Below are 19,446 nucleotides of genomic sequence, written 5' to 3'. Positions count from 1 at the left end.
CAATAACAACTTAATTTGATTAAATATGATCTGGTTTTGGGCGTGGGGTGACTTAAAGGTTAAGGTACATTCCACATAACCACAATATCCATAGTTTGATTCATGGCCGGGTGTGTTGCACGTCACACCCTTCTCCCCCCTGCCTTGTATTTCCTGTTTCTCTGAAGTCTGTGAGACATTAAATCAAAACAAAATACCAAAACAACTATTAAATTAAATGATTTGATTTGGCTTGTTGAAGATACTGAAAGAGACAGTGTGTAAAGTCATGATGCAACAGAATAAGATCTCCAGAGCCAAGTTAAAAGATCTAAAGGTAAAAATCTATGTTAAAGGTAAAACGCTTTTAGAGACATAAAGTGTCCTAAGCGTTTACACAATGTAAAATTGTCCAAACTATTTTATGTTTAGTTTCTGATTGTCTTTCTCCACACGTTCATTCATCTACCAACTATAAGAGGCTGATTCATGCAAAGTGGAACAGCTGTAACATGGTAATCATAGCATTATAACACTACTTCTACAAAGTTATTAAATTAAAGTTATTTGACTCTTTGAAGACACAGTCAGAAGATGTCGGTCTGTTTCTGCCTCATGCAGTTGTGGTATTTTAATGAGCAAACTAAAAGATAAAATGTAGAAAGTGAATTTTCTGAGGTGAATGTGTGGTGAGACAACTAAGAACATAAATGTATCGATTATAAATAATGAAGATGTAAAAGTAAAAATGGTGGAAGTAGTAATATGATGAATGAAAAAAAGATTTGAATATAACATTACACAGCATTAAAGTTTGTATTCTTATTTAGTTTAGTGTGAAATGAATTAGAAGCTGTAAAAGTAGAAGTATAAAGAGGAATAATAGAAGAAATGAACTGAAAAAGTAAAATGCATTAAAAACAAACAATACATACTTAAAACCCACTAAATAAAAGCATGTATTTACCTACATGGTATTGATTGATTTATCTATTTATTTGGTCACAAATAAATAAATGTCTTTTCCTCCATGTTGTCGCACATATTACTTGTGTGTCACTCAACCTTGATGAAATACTTTGAAAAGAACATTACACAGCATTAAAGTTTTTCTCCTAGTTTAGTTTAGTGTGAAATTAATAATAAAAAATATAAAAGTACCACAAAAAAAAAAAAATGCATTAAAAAAAACAAAAAAAAACATACTTTGAACCCAACAGATGAAAACATTTATTTACCTACATGATATTTATTTGTTTGTTTATTTATTGTTTGTTTATATTCTCCCCTCCACTCGCACATACTGCTACCGGAACTCGCCACGTTTCTGCTTAACAAAGTAAAAGCCTGCATGTCACTCATAGCACTCAACGCCAATAAAAACAATTCAAATCTAACTATTTAATCATTAACATTAGTGTGAACTGGATTATTAATCAATTTCTGTCGCTGTATGTTGAATTATCAACGTGTTACTCAGAAATAAACGTGTCTCGGGTTTTGTTTTTCTACCTTTACTTTGAAGGCGCAGACAGGAAGCAGCAGCCGCCATCACCGCTGGCTTGTGGTCACAGCTGGTTGTTGGTTCTCCACCAGTTGAGCGTCGAGCTGCTGCTGAAGCTGAAGCTGAAGCTGGATCCTCCGGAGCTGCTGAGGTTTCAGGTAAATAAAAAAAATTTAAAAAAAACTTCCCTACGCGTCCCCCGCTGGAATCTGGTGTTTATTACATAAATGTAACCGCTCGCGTTCCGCCATGTTTACCGGGCTCATCCAACGTGCTGCTCGGTAACTTAACGGTCGCGGTGCGGCGGCGAAAAACTTCTTCGCCGAGTGGAAGCGGCTCGCATCGGGGTTTGAAACGTCGCCCCGGGGTCGCTGTCGTGTGTTGATTCATACAGAGGCTGTGATTTAAAGAGATGGGAGGGGGGGGTGTTTGGTTTGAGCCCGCGGGCTGAGAGGTGCGTGTTGGCCCGGGGTCCGGCGGCAGCAGCAGCGGGGGGAGAAGCAGCAGCAGCAGCAGCGGTGGTGGAGGTGGTGGTGGTGTCCTCTGGAAGTTTTTTCCATTCTGCGTCGTTTCACCGCTGCTCCACAGCACCAGGCCCCCCCCGGTTCACTGATGTGGGGCCGAGGGGCCGAGGTGGCTCCAACTTTACCCGCTCTAACCCTCAGTGTCCACGGGGAAGCCTCGGTCAACACTTGGCTCTGCTCCAGACAGAGAGCCGCTGGTTTGACACATGGATCCATGGAGGGAGGAGGAGGAGGAGGAGGAGGAGGAGGCTTGTTTGGAAAGTTTCTCTCAAAGTGTTGGAGATGCTACTGGGGACACACTGACTCAGTCTCTGCAGTTTACATGCTAAGGTCATGTATGTAGCATGTTGTGTAGGTCTGAGGAGTCAGCAGAGCTCAGATGTGTTGATGCAGCTGGGAACAAGTTTCCATGCATTGTTCCCTCTCAACAACTTCTTACTTCTCTGCAAATCCGAGTACCGAGTCTCCACATGTTGGAATATGTTATGTAAAATGTAAAACATAAATGCAAAACAGGGATTCTCTGCTGTGTTCATGCTAAGGTCATGTATGTTGCATGTTGTAGGTCTGAGGAGCAGATGTGTTCATGCTAAGGTCATGTATGTTGCATGTTGTAGGTCTGAGGAGCAGATGTGTTCATGCAGCTGGGAACAAACGTCACTTTTCATGCATTGTTCTTGTCTGCAACCTTTAACTTGCACACTGAGTCTCCACATGTTGTAATATGTAATGTGTATGTAAACATGACGGCAGTACCACTACACTACAACATGGATTCTTTACTGTGTTCACGCTATGCTCATGTATGTAGCATGTAGTATAGGTGTGAGGAGTCAGCAGAGCTCAGATGTGAACACACCTCTTGGTGTAAACGTTCCAGTTGAATCAATTCACCGTTACTTTCTTCACTTGATTACCGAACAACACTCCCAGTTTGCATGTGTAACACTCGTTAAAAATCTGTGGTGTTGCTCAATAGCACTAAAGCACTAGTTGTGTCACAAATGTCAATTGTTTTACACGTCTCATGAGTCTCCACATGTTGTAATAATCACTGGAAACATGTTGTCTTATGCACAACGGGACTGCACTGGGTGGATTCTCTACTGTGTTCACGCTATGGTCATGTTTGTAGCACGCAGTAGGTGTGAGGAGTCAGCAGAGCTCAGATGTGTTGATGCAGCTGTGAACACAACTCAGCATAATGTAATTTTTTCATTCACGCCTGGTTAACTTCTGCATTCAAGCCTACCGAGAACATTTCTACACTTGATAACTTGACAAGGCTCCAGAGCTTGCAAGTGCAACTCCCACGGAAACTAATATTGCTCAAGAGCACTAAAACATTTGTTGATCACAATGAGTCAATATGTCAAAAGTATTATTCTTGTCAGCAACTTTGAACTTCTTTATAACTGATTACTCACTCACTCAGTCTCCACATGTTGTAATAATCACCGGAAAATGGCCAAATAACGCTCGACCGTGGGATTTTTTTGTGGGGGGATGCTGTACCGGAATTCTGGAGAAAAACATGATCTGGATATATCAGCTAATATATATTCTTAAACCATAATCTTTATTATAAAAACCTGAGACAAAATTGTCTAATCCCATGTTACTGTGTGTAAATCAAAGAGTGTGATATTGATGAGTATTGTCTCGTTTTCATGAATCTTTTGATGGAAAATCTTCTTGGATTGAGATGCAAAGACTTTATCCCACTTACAATATGAAGTGAATCATGAAATCACCGTATTGCTATTTTTTACTTTGTTTTCACACCGTTGTGGACCAATTGAATTTTGCCTTTTATCCCTTTGCTCACACGTTTAAGCCTCTTTCCTAATTTAAACTTTGTTATCCACCAAATACAATGTCAGGAATGTAAACTGCATTTTCTACTGAGTGAACTTCTCTAGTAAGCTGCAGTTCAGTTGAGAGCTAAAAATTTCCATCCTGGTTTTTCTTTTTTGGGCGGGGGGGGAGTATACTAGAACCTTAAAGGCTCAAAACCACATTAAGAAGGAAGAGGATCAAAAGGTTAAACAGCTCTAACCCATGACAGAGGGACTTTTATTGTCACCATGACCGTGACTGTGCCATCACACAAAGACCTCTTTCCCTCTCCATGGACCACTCAAGTGTGTTATTCATTCTGCCCTGGAAAATAGACTCTTCTATTTAGCCCGCGTTGGCCCCGGCGGCTCCTCTCTTCTCCTCTTCCTCTTTAACAATTGTCCAAAATTCATCCTCTGCTATGTTTAATAGTGATGAATTGGCCCAGTGTTTCCCACAGAATTAGGCTACATCCACATTTTGGGTTTTAAAAGGCATCACTGTTGTCACATTTACAGCTGCTAATCCACACCGCTCTGTAGTTTGGAAAACACTGCCGGCCTAGTTTTAGTTTGAAAACTCCGGTGCTGTGTTGTCGTATGGACGGGTAACTGTGGAGACAACTGGAAAATATGATGCAGTCGCCTGCATTTGCTTCCTGATTGGCTCTTATCAGTCGTGACTAAACTACCTTTAGAAAGAGGCTTGTTTACGCTTGTAGCTCCACCTCGTCATCCGTCCAAGAAAAGAAATCCCTCGTTTTACTTTGCACCATTGTTGTTTCTCCTTTTATATAATTTTCTGTAACCAGGCAACCAGCTGCAGAGTTGACATGGCCAGTGTCCACTTCATATTCATCCTCAGGTGCATTGCTAGGGAAGGGGAATAGCACCAATATGGAGATAGAACGCTTGTGTGGACAGACCGTTAGCATTAAAATGTTAATGTAGCCTTAGATTATATCTATTGTTAACCAACCAGGTAATTGATTACAAAAATATTGTGGTCGACACGGACTATGCACTTGTTTTAGTTACAAATGTTTTTTCTGTGTCAAGTCAATAATATATTAATGTTTAATAAATGTCTATGTTGTTGTATATTATTATCAGATGCAAAAAATAAAAACAACAACACATTGTGCATCTTCCGCCTTGCTCTGTAATTATCAGCATCGGCCATATTGTGGTTGACCACCAACATGTTAAACTACATTTTCTTTCTGTGTGATCAAACTAGCAAGTCTGCTCTCAGTGCAGACACATTTCTACCACTCTCTACTTTCTATGTGTCGCCCCAGGAGGGGTTTGCGCCGCTCTCTGCAGAGCTCATCTGCTCCACAGCGATAGAACTGCTTTCTTCACCCTGGATGCTGTGGCTAGACCAGCTGGCTGTTCTCTAACTGCTCTCCGACAGTCTAATACACCCCCAAGCCAAGCGCAGGATAATCACCCAACGTCGAGGACACCAAGCTACTTAGGCAGACTGAAGGCTTTGCAGTTTTAATCAGTGGTAGGCTGTTTATCTCCAGCTCGGAGTGCTCCTTGTGTTTTCTGTGTGTACCTGGATTCCCGGTGAATTACTCTTGGCTCTTGCATATGTTTTTACAGACAGGTGGTGGATTATGTGGTGGGTGTGATTTCTTTTTTTTTTCTTACCTCTTCTGAATGGGGAGGGCCCATCGTGTTTGACTGGAAGGGTTTTTGAGGGGGTTTCTCTCGTAAGCTCTGTGTCCTCTTCAAAGCATTGTGTGCTGTTGTGGCTCTGGTATCATGTGTAGCCATGAGCAGTCGCAGGTATGCGATCTGTACAATGGTTGTCTCTCACATCAGAGAAGTGCAGCAGACACTTTACTTCAGTGGGAAAAGTTCTGTTGTATGGCTCTCATGATAATTCTCCTCCTTACTTTAAGGTTTGAACTTTAACATCAGAGGAGTCAAGTTGTTGAGGATTCATGGCCTGAACTGTGTTCCTTGTCTATGCTTAAGTTGGACCAGTTGCCTTTGGTTTCATGTAATATGAGCTATTTGATTTATATTGACAGAATTCATGCTGGCTGCTTCTATTCCCTTTGTCTCAGCTTGAACTCAGATTTAGCAAGAGCTTTTATTCCTCAGATCTGTGCATTGGGTTTTGCTGTTATCTTTAGGCGAGCATTCAAACCACTTGGACCTTGGACATTTACTGCCGAGGTGAATTTGTCCCTCAAGCGCTAATAATTGTAAAAACAGTGAGCTCATTTGTTGTAACAGGGGCATGGGAGAAAAGTGGTCATGGCAAAAGAAAGTTAATGGGGAAAAAGTGTTTTTTTCCTGTCACTCAGTATGTTTTTCACCGGAGGACAACGGCCACCAATCACAAGCAATACAGGACCTGCTACTATGAAACCTTGCAAATGCTAGAATGCACATTATTAGACCACCGTAACTCAGCAGCAGCGGGGGGGAAAGAGGGCTGAATATCAAGCAACATGTCGGGTTCCTGGATCTCTCATTGACGGGAAGCAGAGGAGCTCAAACGTTTTTCCCAGCTCTCTCCAGGCAGTGGGGTCAAAGTCCAAACAGCTTCCCTGTAATAGTGCCCTGTAGCCAGCTGGGCCAAAGAAAAAGACCGCTTACAGGCTTCCCTAATGGGCCAGAGCAAGAAGAAAAGATGACAGCTACCCTACCACCAAGGAATGTCACCTCTCTGACATCGTTATTATTCAACTAGTTCATTGTTTTTGACGTTACGGCTGCATTCTCACAGTTGTTGGTGGGAATTTTAGCAGCCCGTCTCCTTTTATATTATGGCAAGGCTTTCGATGTTGGACTAATCTTTCTAAGACTACATTCATTTTTTATCTCACCTTGAGTTAATTCAGCATTTGTTAAATATTAATCGGTTTTCAAATATCAAACACTACATTAACACCTCTCTCCTTCTGCGGCCCTTATGAAAGACTCCCATTCGTCGTCTGAGAGGATGATATGCATGGCTGAGCTTCTGTCAGCACCAGAGTCCTCCCGGGACCACTCCTGGGATCATGGCTAACTTTAATTGGTGCGAGAGGGTGAAGGCATCGTCAAATTCAGGCATCTAGGTTATGTGTTCTTTTAATATCTTGTCTGATTAAAGGCATGAATGTTCCCTATCTTCGCCTCAGCCTGGAATGAAATCTCGGCCATGCCAAAATGTGTGGGTGCCTTGGCACTGGCTCAGTTCTCTGTGGCCAACTGCTTTTCTCTTTAATCCTAATTTGCTGCTCTGTATTCTCGTCATTTAAACTTGAATGTAACACAGTGGGTGAAATATGAAGCTGCAGCAGTTTCTAAGAAAGAAAAAATGAATTATTTAGTAAATTATGGGAACATGAATTATAAGTGGCTTTCAGCTAAAATGGTTGGCCACAGTAACTGTCTACTATTTTTCTTTCCTGTCATTAGAAGTAAATGAAAAGAGTGAGTCAATTATAGAGTCACACATTGGCAAACAGTGGCTGATACTGATATGTCGGGCATTGTGGGTAATGTAGACACCACACACTAGCATGCAAGTGCAGATTCTTAATCAACTCTACCCAGTGTACGGAAGTCTGCCAAACTGCAAAGGACGGTTAAAACCTAATGGATATTTTGCTCTACAAGAACGCAATGGTGCACAACACTGATCTTTTGTGTTATTATGAGAAGTGTTCAAATTTTACAGATCATTATCAGACTGTGACGGGACAAATTAGATTCTGGCGATCCGCAACAAGCTCGGTAAATAATGGGGAAACACCTGAGTGCCTTTGCCAATAGGTTATTAATAGCTAATAATGCAGTCCTCAGGAGACCCACCAGTCTGAGTCTAAGTATGTTGTTTCTTTCTTACACCCCTCTGCTAGCATAATTCAATTTACTCACTTTACTTAGTTCTGCCCACATGGTTCATGTGTGGAGGGGAAGTGCGTGGCATTGAAGTCAAAACAGCCCGAGGTCTCGGCCTCACGAAAGGAGGAGGACAAACGGCAGTGGAGCCTATCGCTTTTACCGCAATTACCCATTAATGAGAGGCACAACTTTGACAGTTTCTCACGAGGAAACGGCTAAACCACAGCTGAAGTCCAGACAAGCACTGACCCTGCAGGGATAACACAGGCTTGTCCGCAGACATTTTCCCATGGTGATAAGGACTTGGCCAGATGTTCGCAATACATATTCACACTCTCCTTAACTCTAAGTACAAGTCAGAGAGAGCCCAGTGTGTGTTAGGTTGCAGATCTGGAAAGAGCAAATCAGGGAAGGTGTTCTGTGTAATGTAATGAATGACCCTGTCATCTCCTGATCATCTGGTGCTAAAAATACAAGGAAGCACCAAACCAATGGGACAGTGAAATGTCTCAAACTTGATTTAGCCCTCTTTGAAGTTGGGCTCTGTGAATGGGGAAAACAGCACATTATGAGACACCACAGTGTTCTCTTTCATGTAGCGGGCTGAAAGGGATGCTATTGAGTGTTGGAGGGAGACCTTTGATATGTGAGATGCTCGATGCCTTGTGAAAGGATCAAGCTTATGATTTGAGTCAATATGTGTGTGTGTGAGTGCTTTGATGCTTGTTTCTGCCAGACCCCATGTTTTGTCAGAAATGCTCCGTACTGCAGGCTTAGAGGATCAGCCATGATGGATCGGTCCCATGACAGTCCTTAGCCCGAATAATGTGTAAAGAGGTGCCTGCGAAAAATGCAAACACACACGACAAGTAACAGGACTGCTGCTCCATCGTTAACGCTAAACAGTGTTCTGTTTGGTGACTTGGGTAGTTTGATTCTGGAGCGTTTCATCCAGTGCTAAGAAGACACGATTAACATGAGAGCAGGAAAGATTTGTTTTGATTATATGTTTCTTTTGTTGTCTGGCTTTTTGTTTTGTAGACCTAACGATTGACATTTCTCGTTTTCCCAGAAGGCCGAGAGTAGTCTTCCGCCTTTTAGTCTGCATTTAAGGGTTCGGGAACACAAAGATAGTAAAGTTGTAACACCCTTCCTATTGTGTAATTGTGTTTTTATACTGCTGGTTTTATGTTTTTTAAGGAAAGGCTGCAGTATATAGGATTACAATTCCACAGCAGAGCACTTCATGACTGTGGTCAGGATGTTATTCAAAAAATGATTTAAATGTTGCGTGTGTGCACACAATGTGGAGGCTAGTGGTGTGTATATGTGTGTGTGTGGGTTCATGCCTTCTTGTGTATACTAGTAATAAAGGGAGAGAGAGAGAGGACTTTGCCCTTCTCTTCTTCATCTTCACCATCTGCTTTGTGTAGCATTTGACTGAGGCGTTAATCATTGTGCCTTGGGGCCACTCGAGCCCTGACAACAGCTGGAATAGAGAGATGGACCTGTTGATGTTTATCTGTCCTCCTGTCTGTCAGTCCTGTATGGACGGCTGTATTAACTGTATTCATGCAGCTGGGGGGGGTTCATGACCTTGGTGTTTCTAGTTTCTTGAAAAACAGCTGGAACTACCTCCCCAGCCTTGATTTCTCTATTATAATGTCTCTCAGCCGTCTTCTTCGTCAAGCTACCCAGATACTCTATGCTACAACTATGGAGTTTTTAACTTGATTGACTCGACTTTATTGCTTATATTTGAAAGAAATTGCATTGCCTTTTTTTGCTTGCTTTGCATTCCTATATCTGATGCATTGTGGCCTACCGAACGCTTATTTCATGTATTGTATTTATTGTCACCACTATCCTTTGTCATTTCTTCATTGTTCAATGGTCACACTTGCCATTTTATGTCATCGCATTCTTATTGGATTTATCTGGTGTTGGTTGAGCTCCATTGTTGACCTGTGAAATTGTCAATAGCCGATATGGTCAGAAGCGCGGGGGTTACGTGTACCTTCTGTAGCGCTCTTGTTTCTAAGATTGCTAATTGTAGGAATAGCAAAACTTACACATATCCCTTTCATCAGATATTGTAATAATCTGATTATAGAGAAACTATCACACTTTCTGGTCATTTCAATAAGACTCTCTCTAGTCCCAAAGTCAGTCTTTGTATTACAACTTACTTTCCCATGTCCTAAATTGCTCCCAGAATCAATAAATCAATCATCTGTCCATTCATCCATCGTTATGTGGCTACAACCAAGGAAACAAATGGCTGACGATATGTGATACACATGAATCAGCAACAGCATTAAACCGCAAATCCATACACCAATGACCTGTTTTGATAGTTTATTCTGAACCACCAATAACGGGATTTGAAATTTACTTTAAGGTTTTGTATATTTTCCATGACTCATTTGTCAAAGTCCAAAATAAATTTTCTCATGAGTCTAGACAGAAATGGATGTAAACGGCAACTCGACTGGTCGGCAGAGTCATACAACCACAGGGAGGTAATTGTAGTTGTGCTTGTTCTGCTATAACCCAGTGACGACTCATGTCCTGTCGTGAGGCTACTTTTCAGAAAGAGATCCCACCGTTTTTTAGGGAACTTGAAAACAGCAATTTGTTTGTTTCTGTTCCTGATTATGTGTCCATATATATTTATATATATATAATGATCATACAAAACAAGTAAAAATTCAAACTTCAATGACCTGTGCAAAGCCAATACCCAGGAAACAAAGATGTGTTAAACAGACATGTACAAAGTGATGGTTTTTTTCCTAAAGAAGGATGTAACATCATGTGTCATCCAGTGTTTCTTAATTGAATTTTCATTATTAATGATAGTGTTGCAGCTGTGAAAATTGCATGTATGCCGTGTGCAACAGATGGCCCTGGATAACGAAAACACTGATGGGATTCTTAAGCCTTGGGGGACTGTTTTAGACGAGTCTTGGAGCAGCTATGTGATGTCCTCATATAGATAACACTTGGAGAATGTTAACTCTCTGACGCTCTTGGATGGTCCTTGCTAATCCTGAAGGCGCTACATGTTAAAAGTGATTAGGTATGTATAGAAGCTCTGTGTTTAAGCATCGGCGTCACGTATTTACTTAAAGGTTAATTTGCGGTGGAAAGCACACAATGAGTGATTGAACCTTCCCGTCCCATCCTTCGTGCTATGTATAATGTGGGTGACATTTAGGCTTTATTGGGTCCCTGCTGCTACACCAACAGTAGTGGCCCAGGAGCTCTATTTCTGACTTACTGTTTTGGCTTCCCACTCTATCAAAGCAGTGCGATGGAGCTTATTATGGGCTTGTTGGGTTTGGCCAGCGCTGGAGATGCCGGGTTTGCGGAAAAGGCTACCATGGAATTAAAAGCCATCTTGGTCTACGCAGAGTGCTCATACATCTTGAGCAAAAGCTGTAGTCGAGCACACGCACACAGACACACACACACACACACACACAACATGTCAACAACAGAAACAACTTCGTAGCATGGTGAGGGGTTGAAGATATGCAGCGTTGTATTGCTGTATCAGGTCTTGTAGAAACAGAGTCATTTGTAGAAGGAGATGTCAGTTGGGTGTTTGTGGAACCTCAGGTTTTGGTTTGTTTCGGCTGCACCCTATTTTCCGCATATATCTTTTTCTTCTCTCTAGACAGTTCTCCTGCACACAAAGAAATGCTTTTGAGAGATTTCTATTCTAAGTTAATAATTAAGCTGTTGCGAGGGTGTGTGTTTGAGACATGCATATTTGTACTTGGGGCGGGTAATTGCCTATTTTTTTAAAGGCAGGGCATTGTTTTTTCTGTTTGTACTTTTTTATTTGTTCTAAATGTATCCAAAGAAAAGATTTACGTGCGGAGGGGAAATGTTTTTTTTCCGTAAGTCTGGATTCGGTCGTCTGAGTCAGTGATTTTCTCCAAAAATGGGATTTTCTGAATTCTCTTAATTCCAGGCAAGCCGCTCCTGTTGTGGAGGAGAAGTGCTGCCAGCGGTCGCTCTCTGCACTCTGTCTTCATATTGATCTGCCTCCGGGCTCCAGAAACGGAGATTCCTTAAAGCCCGCCGTAGTCTAATGACATTACTCAACACCCCCGCCGCTCCCACCCAGCCAGCAGTAATCACCCTCCCCAGTTTGGATCTCCCTGCACTCCACTTTCTTTCCTCTGCTCACTGTTATCAAATTAAAAGCTTTTCTATAGAGGGTTGTTTCTTGGCCTGCAGGCGCGGGGTACATGGCAGCCGGCCGGGGGTTGAGTGATACTGTGTGTGTGTGTGTGTGTACAGTGTGTTGGCAAATGAGGATGTAGGTCTGTGCATGTATGTGTCTACCCAAATAGGCTTATTGCTGTTTGAGCCAGTGAGTCAGGAAATAGGGTTAAAGGAGTCCACGGACAAGCGGTCATGCAGGAGCGTGAGCTTACGACTGGGTCAGAAGAAGAGAGGTAATGGGAGAAGGTGGGAGAGCTGCCTCTGCCCTGATAGGTAACTGAATACGGTCCTGGGTCAGGGGGTATAATACATAACTTTTAGGGAGTGGTTATAGATGGTGAGACAGAATGGGTGAGGGGACTGGACCTTCATGTGGGGTTGCTAGACGATATCAATTCATTCTTTGTTTCCTAAATGCCTGTTGAGCTCCTACAATACAACACAGGTAAGTGTGTGTCTCTGATAACTTTGTATCTCAAGTCAAGGTTTTAGCTTTGGTCTGAATATTGAATTTCAAACAAAATCATGTGGGGGGGGGGGGAACAGAGACGAGTCCCTGTTTTGATTCAGACACAGGCAGACAGAAAGTGACAGGATTCCTCAAGTGCTTTGGGATTTTCCCCAATTCCCACCTTCCAGGCAGAGGCACAGAGGAGAGGGAGGGAGGGAGAATAATGGGAGGGATGCAAAGGAGGTGGGCTAAATAAGAGAGGAGGGAACAGGCGACACGGAAGGAGGCAGGATTAAAAAAAAGAGTCAGACTCTTGGGCGCAGAGTTGAAGCAGGTGGTCAAAAGAGTCAGTGCTCTGCGAGGGAGCGAAACGTGTTGATTGGATAAAGAGAGCGAGCAGCCTTTAAAACAGATTAGATGCTGAATTTCCAGCAACGCAGGGCTGTGGATGGACTGAGCTTCACTCGTTTGGCCGGTGAGTTGACTCATCGTGTTATTTTGCTATTATCACATCTTATTTTCCCTTTGGGTGTGAAAGGCCAGAGATGCTAATGGTTAAAACACAGGATAAAATAAATAGAATTTAATGTAATTCTTTGTAAAGACACGCTTTTAGTCATGTGTTGTTGACATTTGGGATTTCTTTTCTTTATTGAAGCATATGAAATAAAACCGTACATCAGTACAGTGGGGGTAATGGTATTGAAAGGTCAGCTGGGATTTTTTTGCTAAACTAATTTAAGCCATGGTTTTGACAAAGAAGTTCTGACGTGCCCTTTTATAACTTTACTATACTTAAGAATGTTCTTTTGTTCAAATGTATTGCATGTGCATATAAGCTATATAACGTGTTGCTGTATTAAGAATTTGACTTAAAATTCAAATTCAATGATAATTGAAGATAAAGCTATTCATTCATAAATGTCTGTTGAGTGTAACTGAGCAACAGTTTAACACGCTACAAATTAGTTTGATTAGAAAAACCACCAACAAATAAAATATTCATATAGACATTTCATTTTTTTATTACTAATCATTATTTAAATGTGTTGCATGTTATTTGTTGATCAGAAACACCAACTCACAGCAATTAACCAGTCGCTGATGAAACCAAATTAAAAGTTTGACAACTCTATTATCTACATGTAAACACACCTGATCATGGTTGAATGAAAACTCATTAGTGCCTGCATTCCCTCTTATAAGCGCTTTCACCTCGACACAATAGGTTTTTACAGAGACAAGAAAGCCTCAGTCTGGGGAGGCACGTTATCAGCCACATTGACTCACAAGAGGCTACACAGCTCAACTCTGCTGCACGCCATTGTTGAGCTATTTGCATGGGCCAGTATGATAACGGTCACCTCCCTGTGCTGTGGCTGTAGCTGGCTTCGTTCTCTCATGTGGGCAGAGGCTTCCCTCACTTCACCCTGACACACCTACGCACATTTGTTTTACGACCTTTATCTGATACGTTTTTTTTGTGCGTTTTAATTTGTGTGTTTCCTCTGTTATCTCACTCAGATAAACACTTAAGCCCCTTTCCCACTGGTCAAAAAACTAACATCCACTAACCTCTGAAAGAACGGCAAAACTCCAACTGGCAATGGGAAAACAGTCAATCACCAGTATTGAGATTCTGTTCAAAACAGTGTTGGGGTGTTCTTGTCCTGTGAATGAATAGATTAGTGAGTACAGATGCCTTAATAGACACCCCCCCACCCCCTAAACCAAAACTTGCATCTTTTCCCTAAAATAGGATTTGCTTTCTCAAAGGCCATATTAGTTTCTTGTCATCTTTTTGGTCTGTTAAACATAATTCACTTCTTCTGAGTCACTGTCCTCATTAGGTGCAGTGTTAAAAAAAAAAAGATCATGTTATGTTTTGACACTGCAAAGTCATTATATAAGGTTGTTTTTCCTGCTCCAACATAAAGCAAAATGTGCCTCCCATCACATCTACTCACAGAAATACACTTTAACAGGTTGAGTTTTTAACAAGGCAGCACAGTCCTCGAACAGACAGCCATTCTTAACCAGTCACCAGTTTTAATATCGTCTCTGATCAGTATGCTGCTGCCACTGTCTTTGAAATGTTGGGCTGGTCACATGATTTGTGGTGAAAGGCCGGGTCAGAGGTCACAGAGATGGATGTGGGCTTAAGATTACAGCCTGGGGGGGTCAGCACGGTCGGGGCTGCCTTTCAAGTGAGCAGAGTGGCAGAGCGCAAATCCAAACGCTAAACTTTAAAACATTTTATTGAAGTTCCATGTTATTATCCAGTTGTCAGAAACAGAAGGAAACCGTGTGTTTGGAAAAAATGGTGTCAGAGGTCTGGTGGTGGGCTCACAGGCCATGTTATGATGTTGAACACCTGGTAGAGATAAACACTGTGGAAACAAGAGAAAGAAAAGATGGACTGATGAAGTGCATTTAATACAGCATGTCTATAACAGGATGTCTAACATATTAGACGGCATCTTCTGTGAAAATAAGTGCAGATTATGCTGAAAATTATAGGTGAAAATTCAGACAATGGGTTAAACATCAATATGTGTGTGACATGTTGGGAGAGGGAAGTTACAGCATGTTTGAAGTTGTAGTTAAAGTGAAAGAAATCAATCAAATGAGTTTATGGGTAATTTCAAGTCAAACTGCATTGTGATCAGTGAAGAAAGAGACTGGCCCATTCAAAATTTACCGGTTTGACCTGCCTCTCATTTTCTTTTTGCCAAAAAATGGCAGCCTTGCTTGCCATACCTCTGCTAAGGGTAAAAACATTGTGAATACGGACAAAACTCAACATGCATTTGTAGCAAAAATCACATGCAAAATGACAGCCAACAAAGTCCGTCTGAATTATACCGGATTGGCCCCATTGTGTCTCCTGTTACATCTAATCTTTGTTTTATGTTCTTCATTTATGGTTTAATCTGGTTGGCAAACAGCTTTTAGGTGCACGGCAACCACCTTCAAACAGTAGCAGTAGTAACACATTATTTTATACCAGGCGCCTGTAAAGCAAGAGAAAATATATTTTTTAAGACAATAGTGGTGTAAACTCACTGATTTCAAAATTTTAAATTCACGACCCATCACTACCTAAGAGCAGTTAAGGTTTTTCGCACTGCAGACAGTTGATCTGCCCCCAGTGTTTACATAAACTATATACTACTAAATGGTTCCGTGGTTCCTTAGTCCTGACATCAGGTAGAAACCCTCAAAGTCCCCTCTGAGGACATGTTGACTTGTTGAGGACTGAGTCTAGAACGAACCTAGCTGCGGCCCCCCGAGCGTGAAACCATTCAGGGACGCCGCTCTGCACAGGACGTCCACGACGCTGCCAAGTTGGCACTGCTGAGAAATGCTGAGGTAGTGATACCATAGCAGCACTGTAAGCAGGGCACTGTTCATTAAGGGTGGCTTCATCTAGCATTGTTTGTGTCATTGAGAAAACAGAGGAGAGCCACAGAAAAGGGTTGGCAGGATGTATGCCAGGGAGGCAATGGTCAATGCAGATGGTCTGGTCCATTAGCGAGAGGGAGCTCAGAGGGAGGGAGGCCACATTTTTTTGCAGCCATTCAGCGAGAGCCAGACACAGAACCAGAGCCGCCAGCTGTGGTTCCTGCAGCCACAGCCTCCACTGTACTAGTGGCTGTGATGTCATCTCAGAGCAATTCCTTCCCCTCTTCTCTTCCAAACCCTGCTGTCTGCCGGGAGACCCCAGGCCCCAGCCACCCAACCCCACGCACACACACACACAATGCCTATATACTACCATTTATACAAACCCTGTCTTAATAAACAACTTGAAATGGACTTGATACCTCACTATATCACTTACTCCCTGGCACAATGTATACAAAGCCTGTTTTGTATTGTAAGAATACTGCTCAGTCAATGGGGCCGTTTCTTTTTTTGGGGGGGGGGGGCTGCAGCTGAATAGGACTTGGTAGTGGAGCAGTGGGAGAGCTGACAAAAGCAGACCCCCCCCCTTTTTAAACGTGTAAGGTTTAAACATGTAAGGTGACAGGGAGAGTTGTTTGTGTAACATCGTGTGTGTGCGTTTGTGTCTCCGTGGCTCTGGGACGATGATGAAGGGCACGACTGGAATACATTGAAGAGTCAGAGGTGTCATTAAGTAAGCGGTGGAATGACTGTGTGGGTTGCCGTGAGTGCGTTTCTCTTCTCTGTCCTTAAATCAAGGGCTTGAGAGCTCTTTTCTGTTTTGTTGGCTCAAGGGTGCCATATTTAAAACAAAAAAATTGATGCCATTTTAATGGGATTTTGAGGCGGATGGAAGGAGTGATACATTCTGCTCTATATTTTGCTGTTTTGATCCCTGCCACAGTCCTTCAATCCTTCTCTCCTCTACCTTCGCCCCTGTCCAAACTCAGACAGGCAACCACCACTCGGGTCAAAATTTTAACAACCATACAATTAACAAAACCCTGGAATCTGACTTCCATTCGGGCAGGCGTCCAGACAGGCCGCAGTTTCTTGGGTAGACAAATCAGATTTCGCTATTCTTGCCACCGGGGGCCCCACTCTGTTTCCAGTGAGAAAGTCTGACAGTGAGTCAGCTGGGGCTGCCATAGAAAGCATTCACACTGAAGCCCAGAACCATAAAGGCATAACCAGTCGTGGGCAGATATGTCAAAAGAGTCCTCTTAGAATGCAGGTCAGAGACGAGGCTGACCTCAGGGGTTGAAGAAGGATAAGGGAAAAATGCTTGGGAGAGAGAGGAGGAGGAGGGAGTACATATACACACAGGATATACGGGGAGGGGGTTGCAGTGGCCAGACAGGCCATAGGGGCAAAGCCTGGTCCCCTGATGGGTGTCTTTCAGTCACACATTATTTTGTAATGCGTCGCTCCCTGTTGCTTTGTCTCTCCGGTTCTCAAAGAGCCTGTCAAGTCAAATATCAGGGCACAGGATGACTGAGCTGCGAATGCATGAATGCTGTAGGACCTCTGATGGCATCACTCATGACATTCAGTTCACATCTTCAATTTATAATGATGTGAAAGGCAGGGGAGGATTTCTATGGATATTCTGAGTCTGCGATCCCTAATGACAGCTATTTCTGCAAGTGGTGTCAATCCAAGGACACAGAACTTCAGAGTTGATGATAGAAGCTGCTTGTTATAACGCAGCAAGCCTCTCTTGTTCCTTGAGAAAACACTGTCATCTAGCTGACACGTCATCTCACACTGAACTTTGGCTATTTGCATACTAGTACGTCTTAGTTTTAATACTAAAACAATCTGTGTTTTTAGTTCCATATCAGTTATAATCCCCGTCCATGCTAACACACCTAAAACCAATATCACATGACCATTACCATACACTGATCATGTGCGTGCTGGTGTAAACAGGAGGCAGATTGTCACTTTGCAGTTAGCAGAAAATGCGATGAATGAGGAACAGCAGATAACAGATATCTTTTCTTAAGCCCCTTTTCCACTGGTCAAAAAACCCCACTAACATCTGGCTTTTGTCCTGAAATGGGAATGGATACTATCGGCATTCACCCCCGGGTCGAATGACTCTGCAGTAGACCCAGGTCATTATCGCCTCCAGCTCCAATCTGCAGTGATGGAAGAGAGACACCCGGATGAACGCGCTAATTAGGCAAGAGAGTGAGAGAGCGCCTCAAAGTTCGGTGCATTTTGGGACATTGAAAATGACGCACTGAGGAATAAAAACAGAGAGGCACGCTTCTTTACTGGCAATGGGAAAGGAATCAATCACCTTTTTAGCCACGTTTAAATAATCAGCATACACCTGCTAATAATGGTTTAATAAAGGTATTGGACTGACGACAAGGTGGAACTGTCAATAGAAGTAAGTGTTTGTAATGTTTTGCATCTGCTGCTGATAGTTGAATCGCTGATAAGAACCAATCAGGAAGAGAACAGGAGTTTTTAAACTAAAACAGGAATATCCACACTAGCAAACTCCACAGTCGTGGTAGGCAGGTGTAAACGTGGCAACAGAGATGCATTTGTTATACTTACTATGTTAATTCACATGTGGAGCACTCAGCACACCATTCTTTATATTCTGAAGCACTTTGATCTCTTGTATGAAAGGTGTTAAACAAGTAAAAATATTATTATTGAGACAATTTAGTCTCTCTAAATCATCGGCTTGGGAAGAGATGCATTATTTTAAATCTCTTAGTGATGAGGCAAGTCTCGTTGGAGATGATGACATCCATTTTGTCTGCTGAGAGAGAACAGATGGCCAACATTGGCAGAGAAATGTCACACCGAATGCAAATATAGCACCTTGTTGTTTATGTGTCTGCGGCTGTTCTGACTGTTCTTGCTCTTTCCCTCTGCTTTAAAAGAACGCGCACCTCCTTCGTGGGTGATGACGATGATCTCTGGGTTTTTTTGTGCTCGCCGAGAAGCAGAGATCTGCAAATGGATGCACACATTTGTAGGAGGAAGTCTTGTATATTAATTGCAGACATGTTACTTCTCTTGTACTGTCTCTTCACAGTTTAAATATCTTCCTCTAATGCGGCTGTTTTGTTTGTCTTCTAAAGTGAAGTCACAGCAGATATTTGACCCCTAAAAGAAGCTTAGGATGATTCTCGGATAAACTATTACTCTTCTTTTGCTTTACATGTTTAAAAGTTAATCACTATAATCGCTGTAAAAATGCAGGATTAGATTTAGAGTGAACAAGGCAGAATGAACACATGCTATCTTTACAATAAGGCGTGTAATGGAGAATGTCAGGTATTGTCTGGAAAGGTTGTCCTTCAGGGCATGGTTGGCCTGTCTGTCAGTGTGGGAAAATAACAATTGGTGTGGTTCACCTTGGTGTTTTGTGCGTCTTGCAGCACACAGCTGAGAGTTGTGTGTGGACGGCTGCAGCTCTACCTCCGATTTAAACACACAACCTTGACAGCAGTCGATGACTTCCCCTCTTTCCTGTATCTGGCGCAACTGGACTTTGCGTCTTTTTAAGCCAGCATGGTTAAACATGCTGCGTTAGACCATCTGGCTCACCTGTCACTTAATCTACCTCCTGCCTTATCG

At 42.4% G+C, this 19,446-nt stretch overlaps 1 protein-coding gene across 3 annotated transcripts in view; it reads left to right on the top strand.

The window, feature by feature from the left end:
• The first annotated feature begins 1,527 nt into the window (after positions 1-1,527).
• The window catches only part of LOC118109158 (solute carrier family 45 member 3), a 32,056-nt gene continuing 14,137 nt past the window's right edge, over positions 1,528-19,446 (top strand). Inside the window, exon 1 of one of the 3 annotated variants that reach the window (XM_035156027.2) lies at positions 1,528-1,641. The gene's annotated coding sequence lies outside the window, so the exon portion shown is untranslated. Of the gene's footprint in view, positions 1,642-2,262; positions 5,476-12,614; positions 12,866-19,446 lie in introns of those variants that run through there. The other 2 variants (XM_035156029.2, XM_035156028.2) reach the window with 2 other exon arrangements.

This window comes from Hippoglossus stenolepis, chromosome 5 (genome assembly GCF_022539355.2).
Source record: "Hippoglossus stenolepis isolate QCI-W04-F060 chromosome 5, HSTE1.2, whole genome shotgun sequence".
Classification (NCBI taxonomy): Eukaryota; Metazoa; Chordata; class Actinopteri; order Pleuronectiformes; family Pleuronectidae; genus Hippoglossus; species Hippoglossus stenolepis.
Note: the sequence above shows the minus strand (reverse complement) of the source record. Positions and strands in the feature narration are given on the sequence as shown.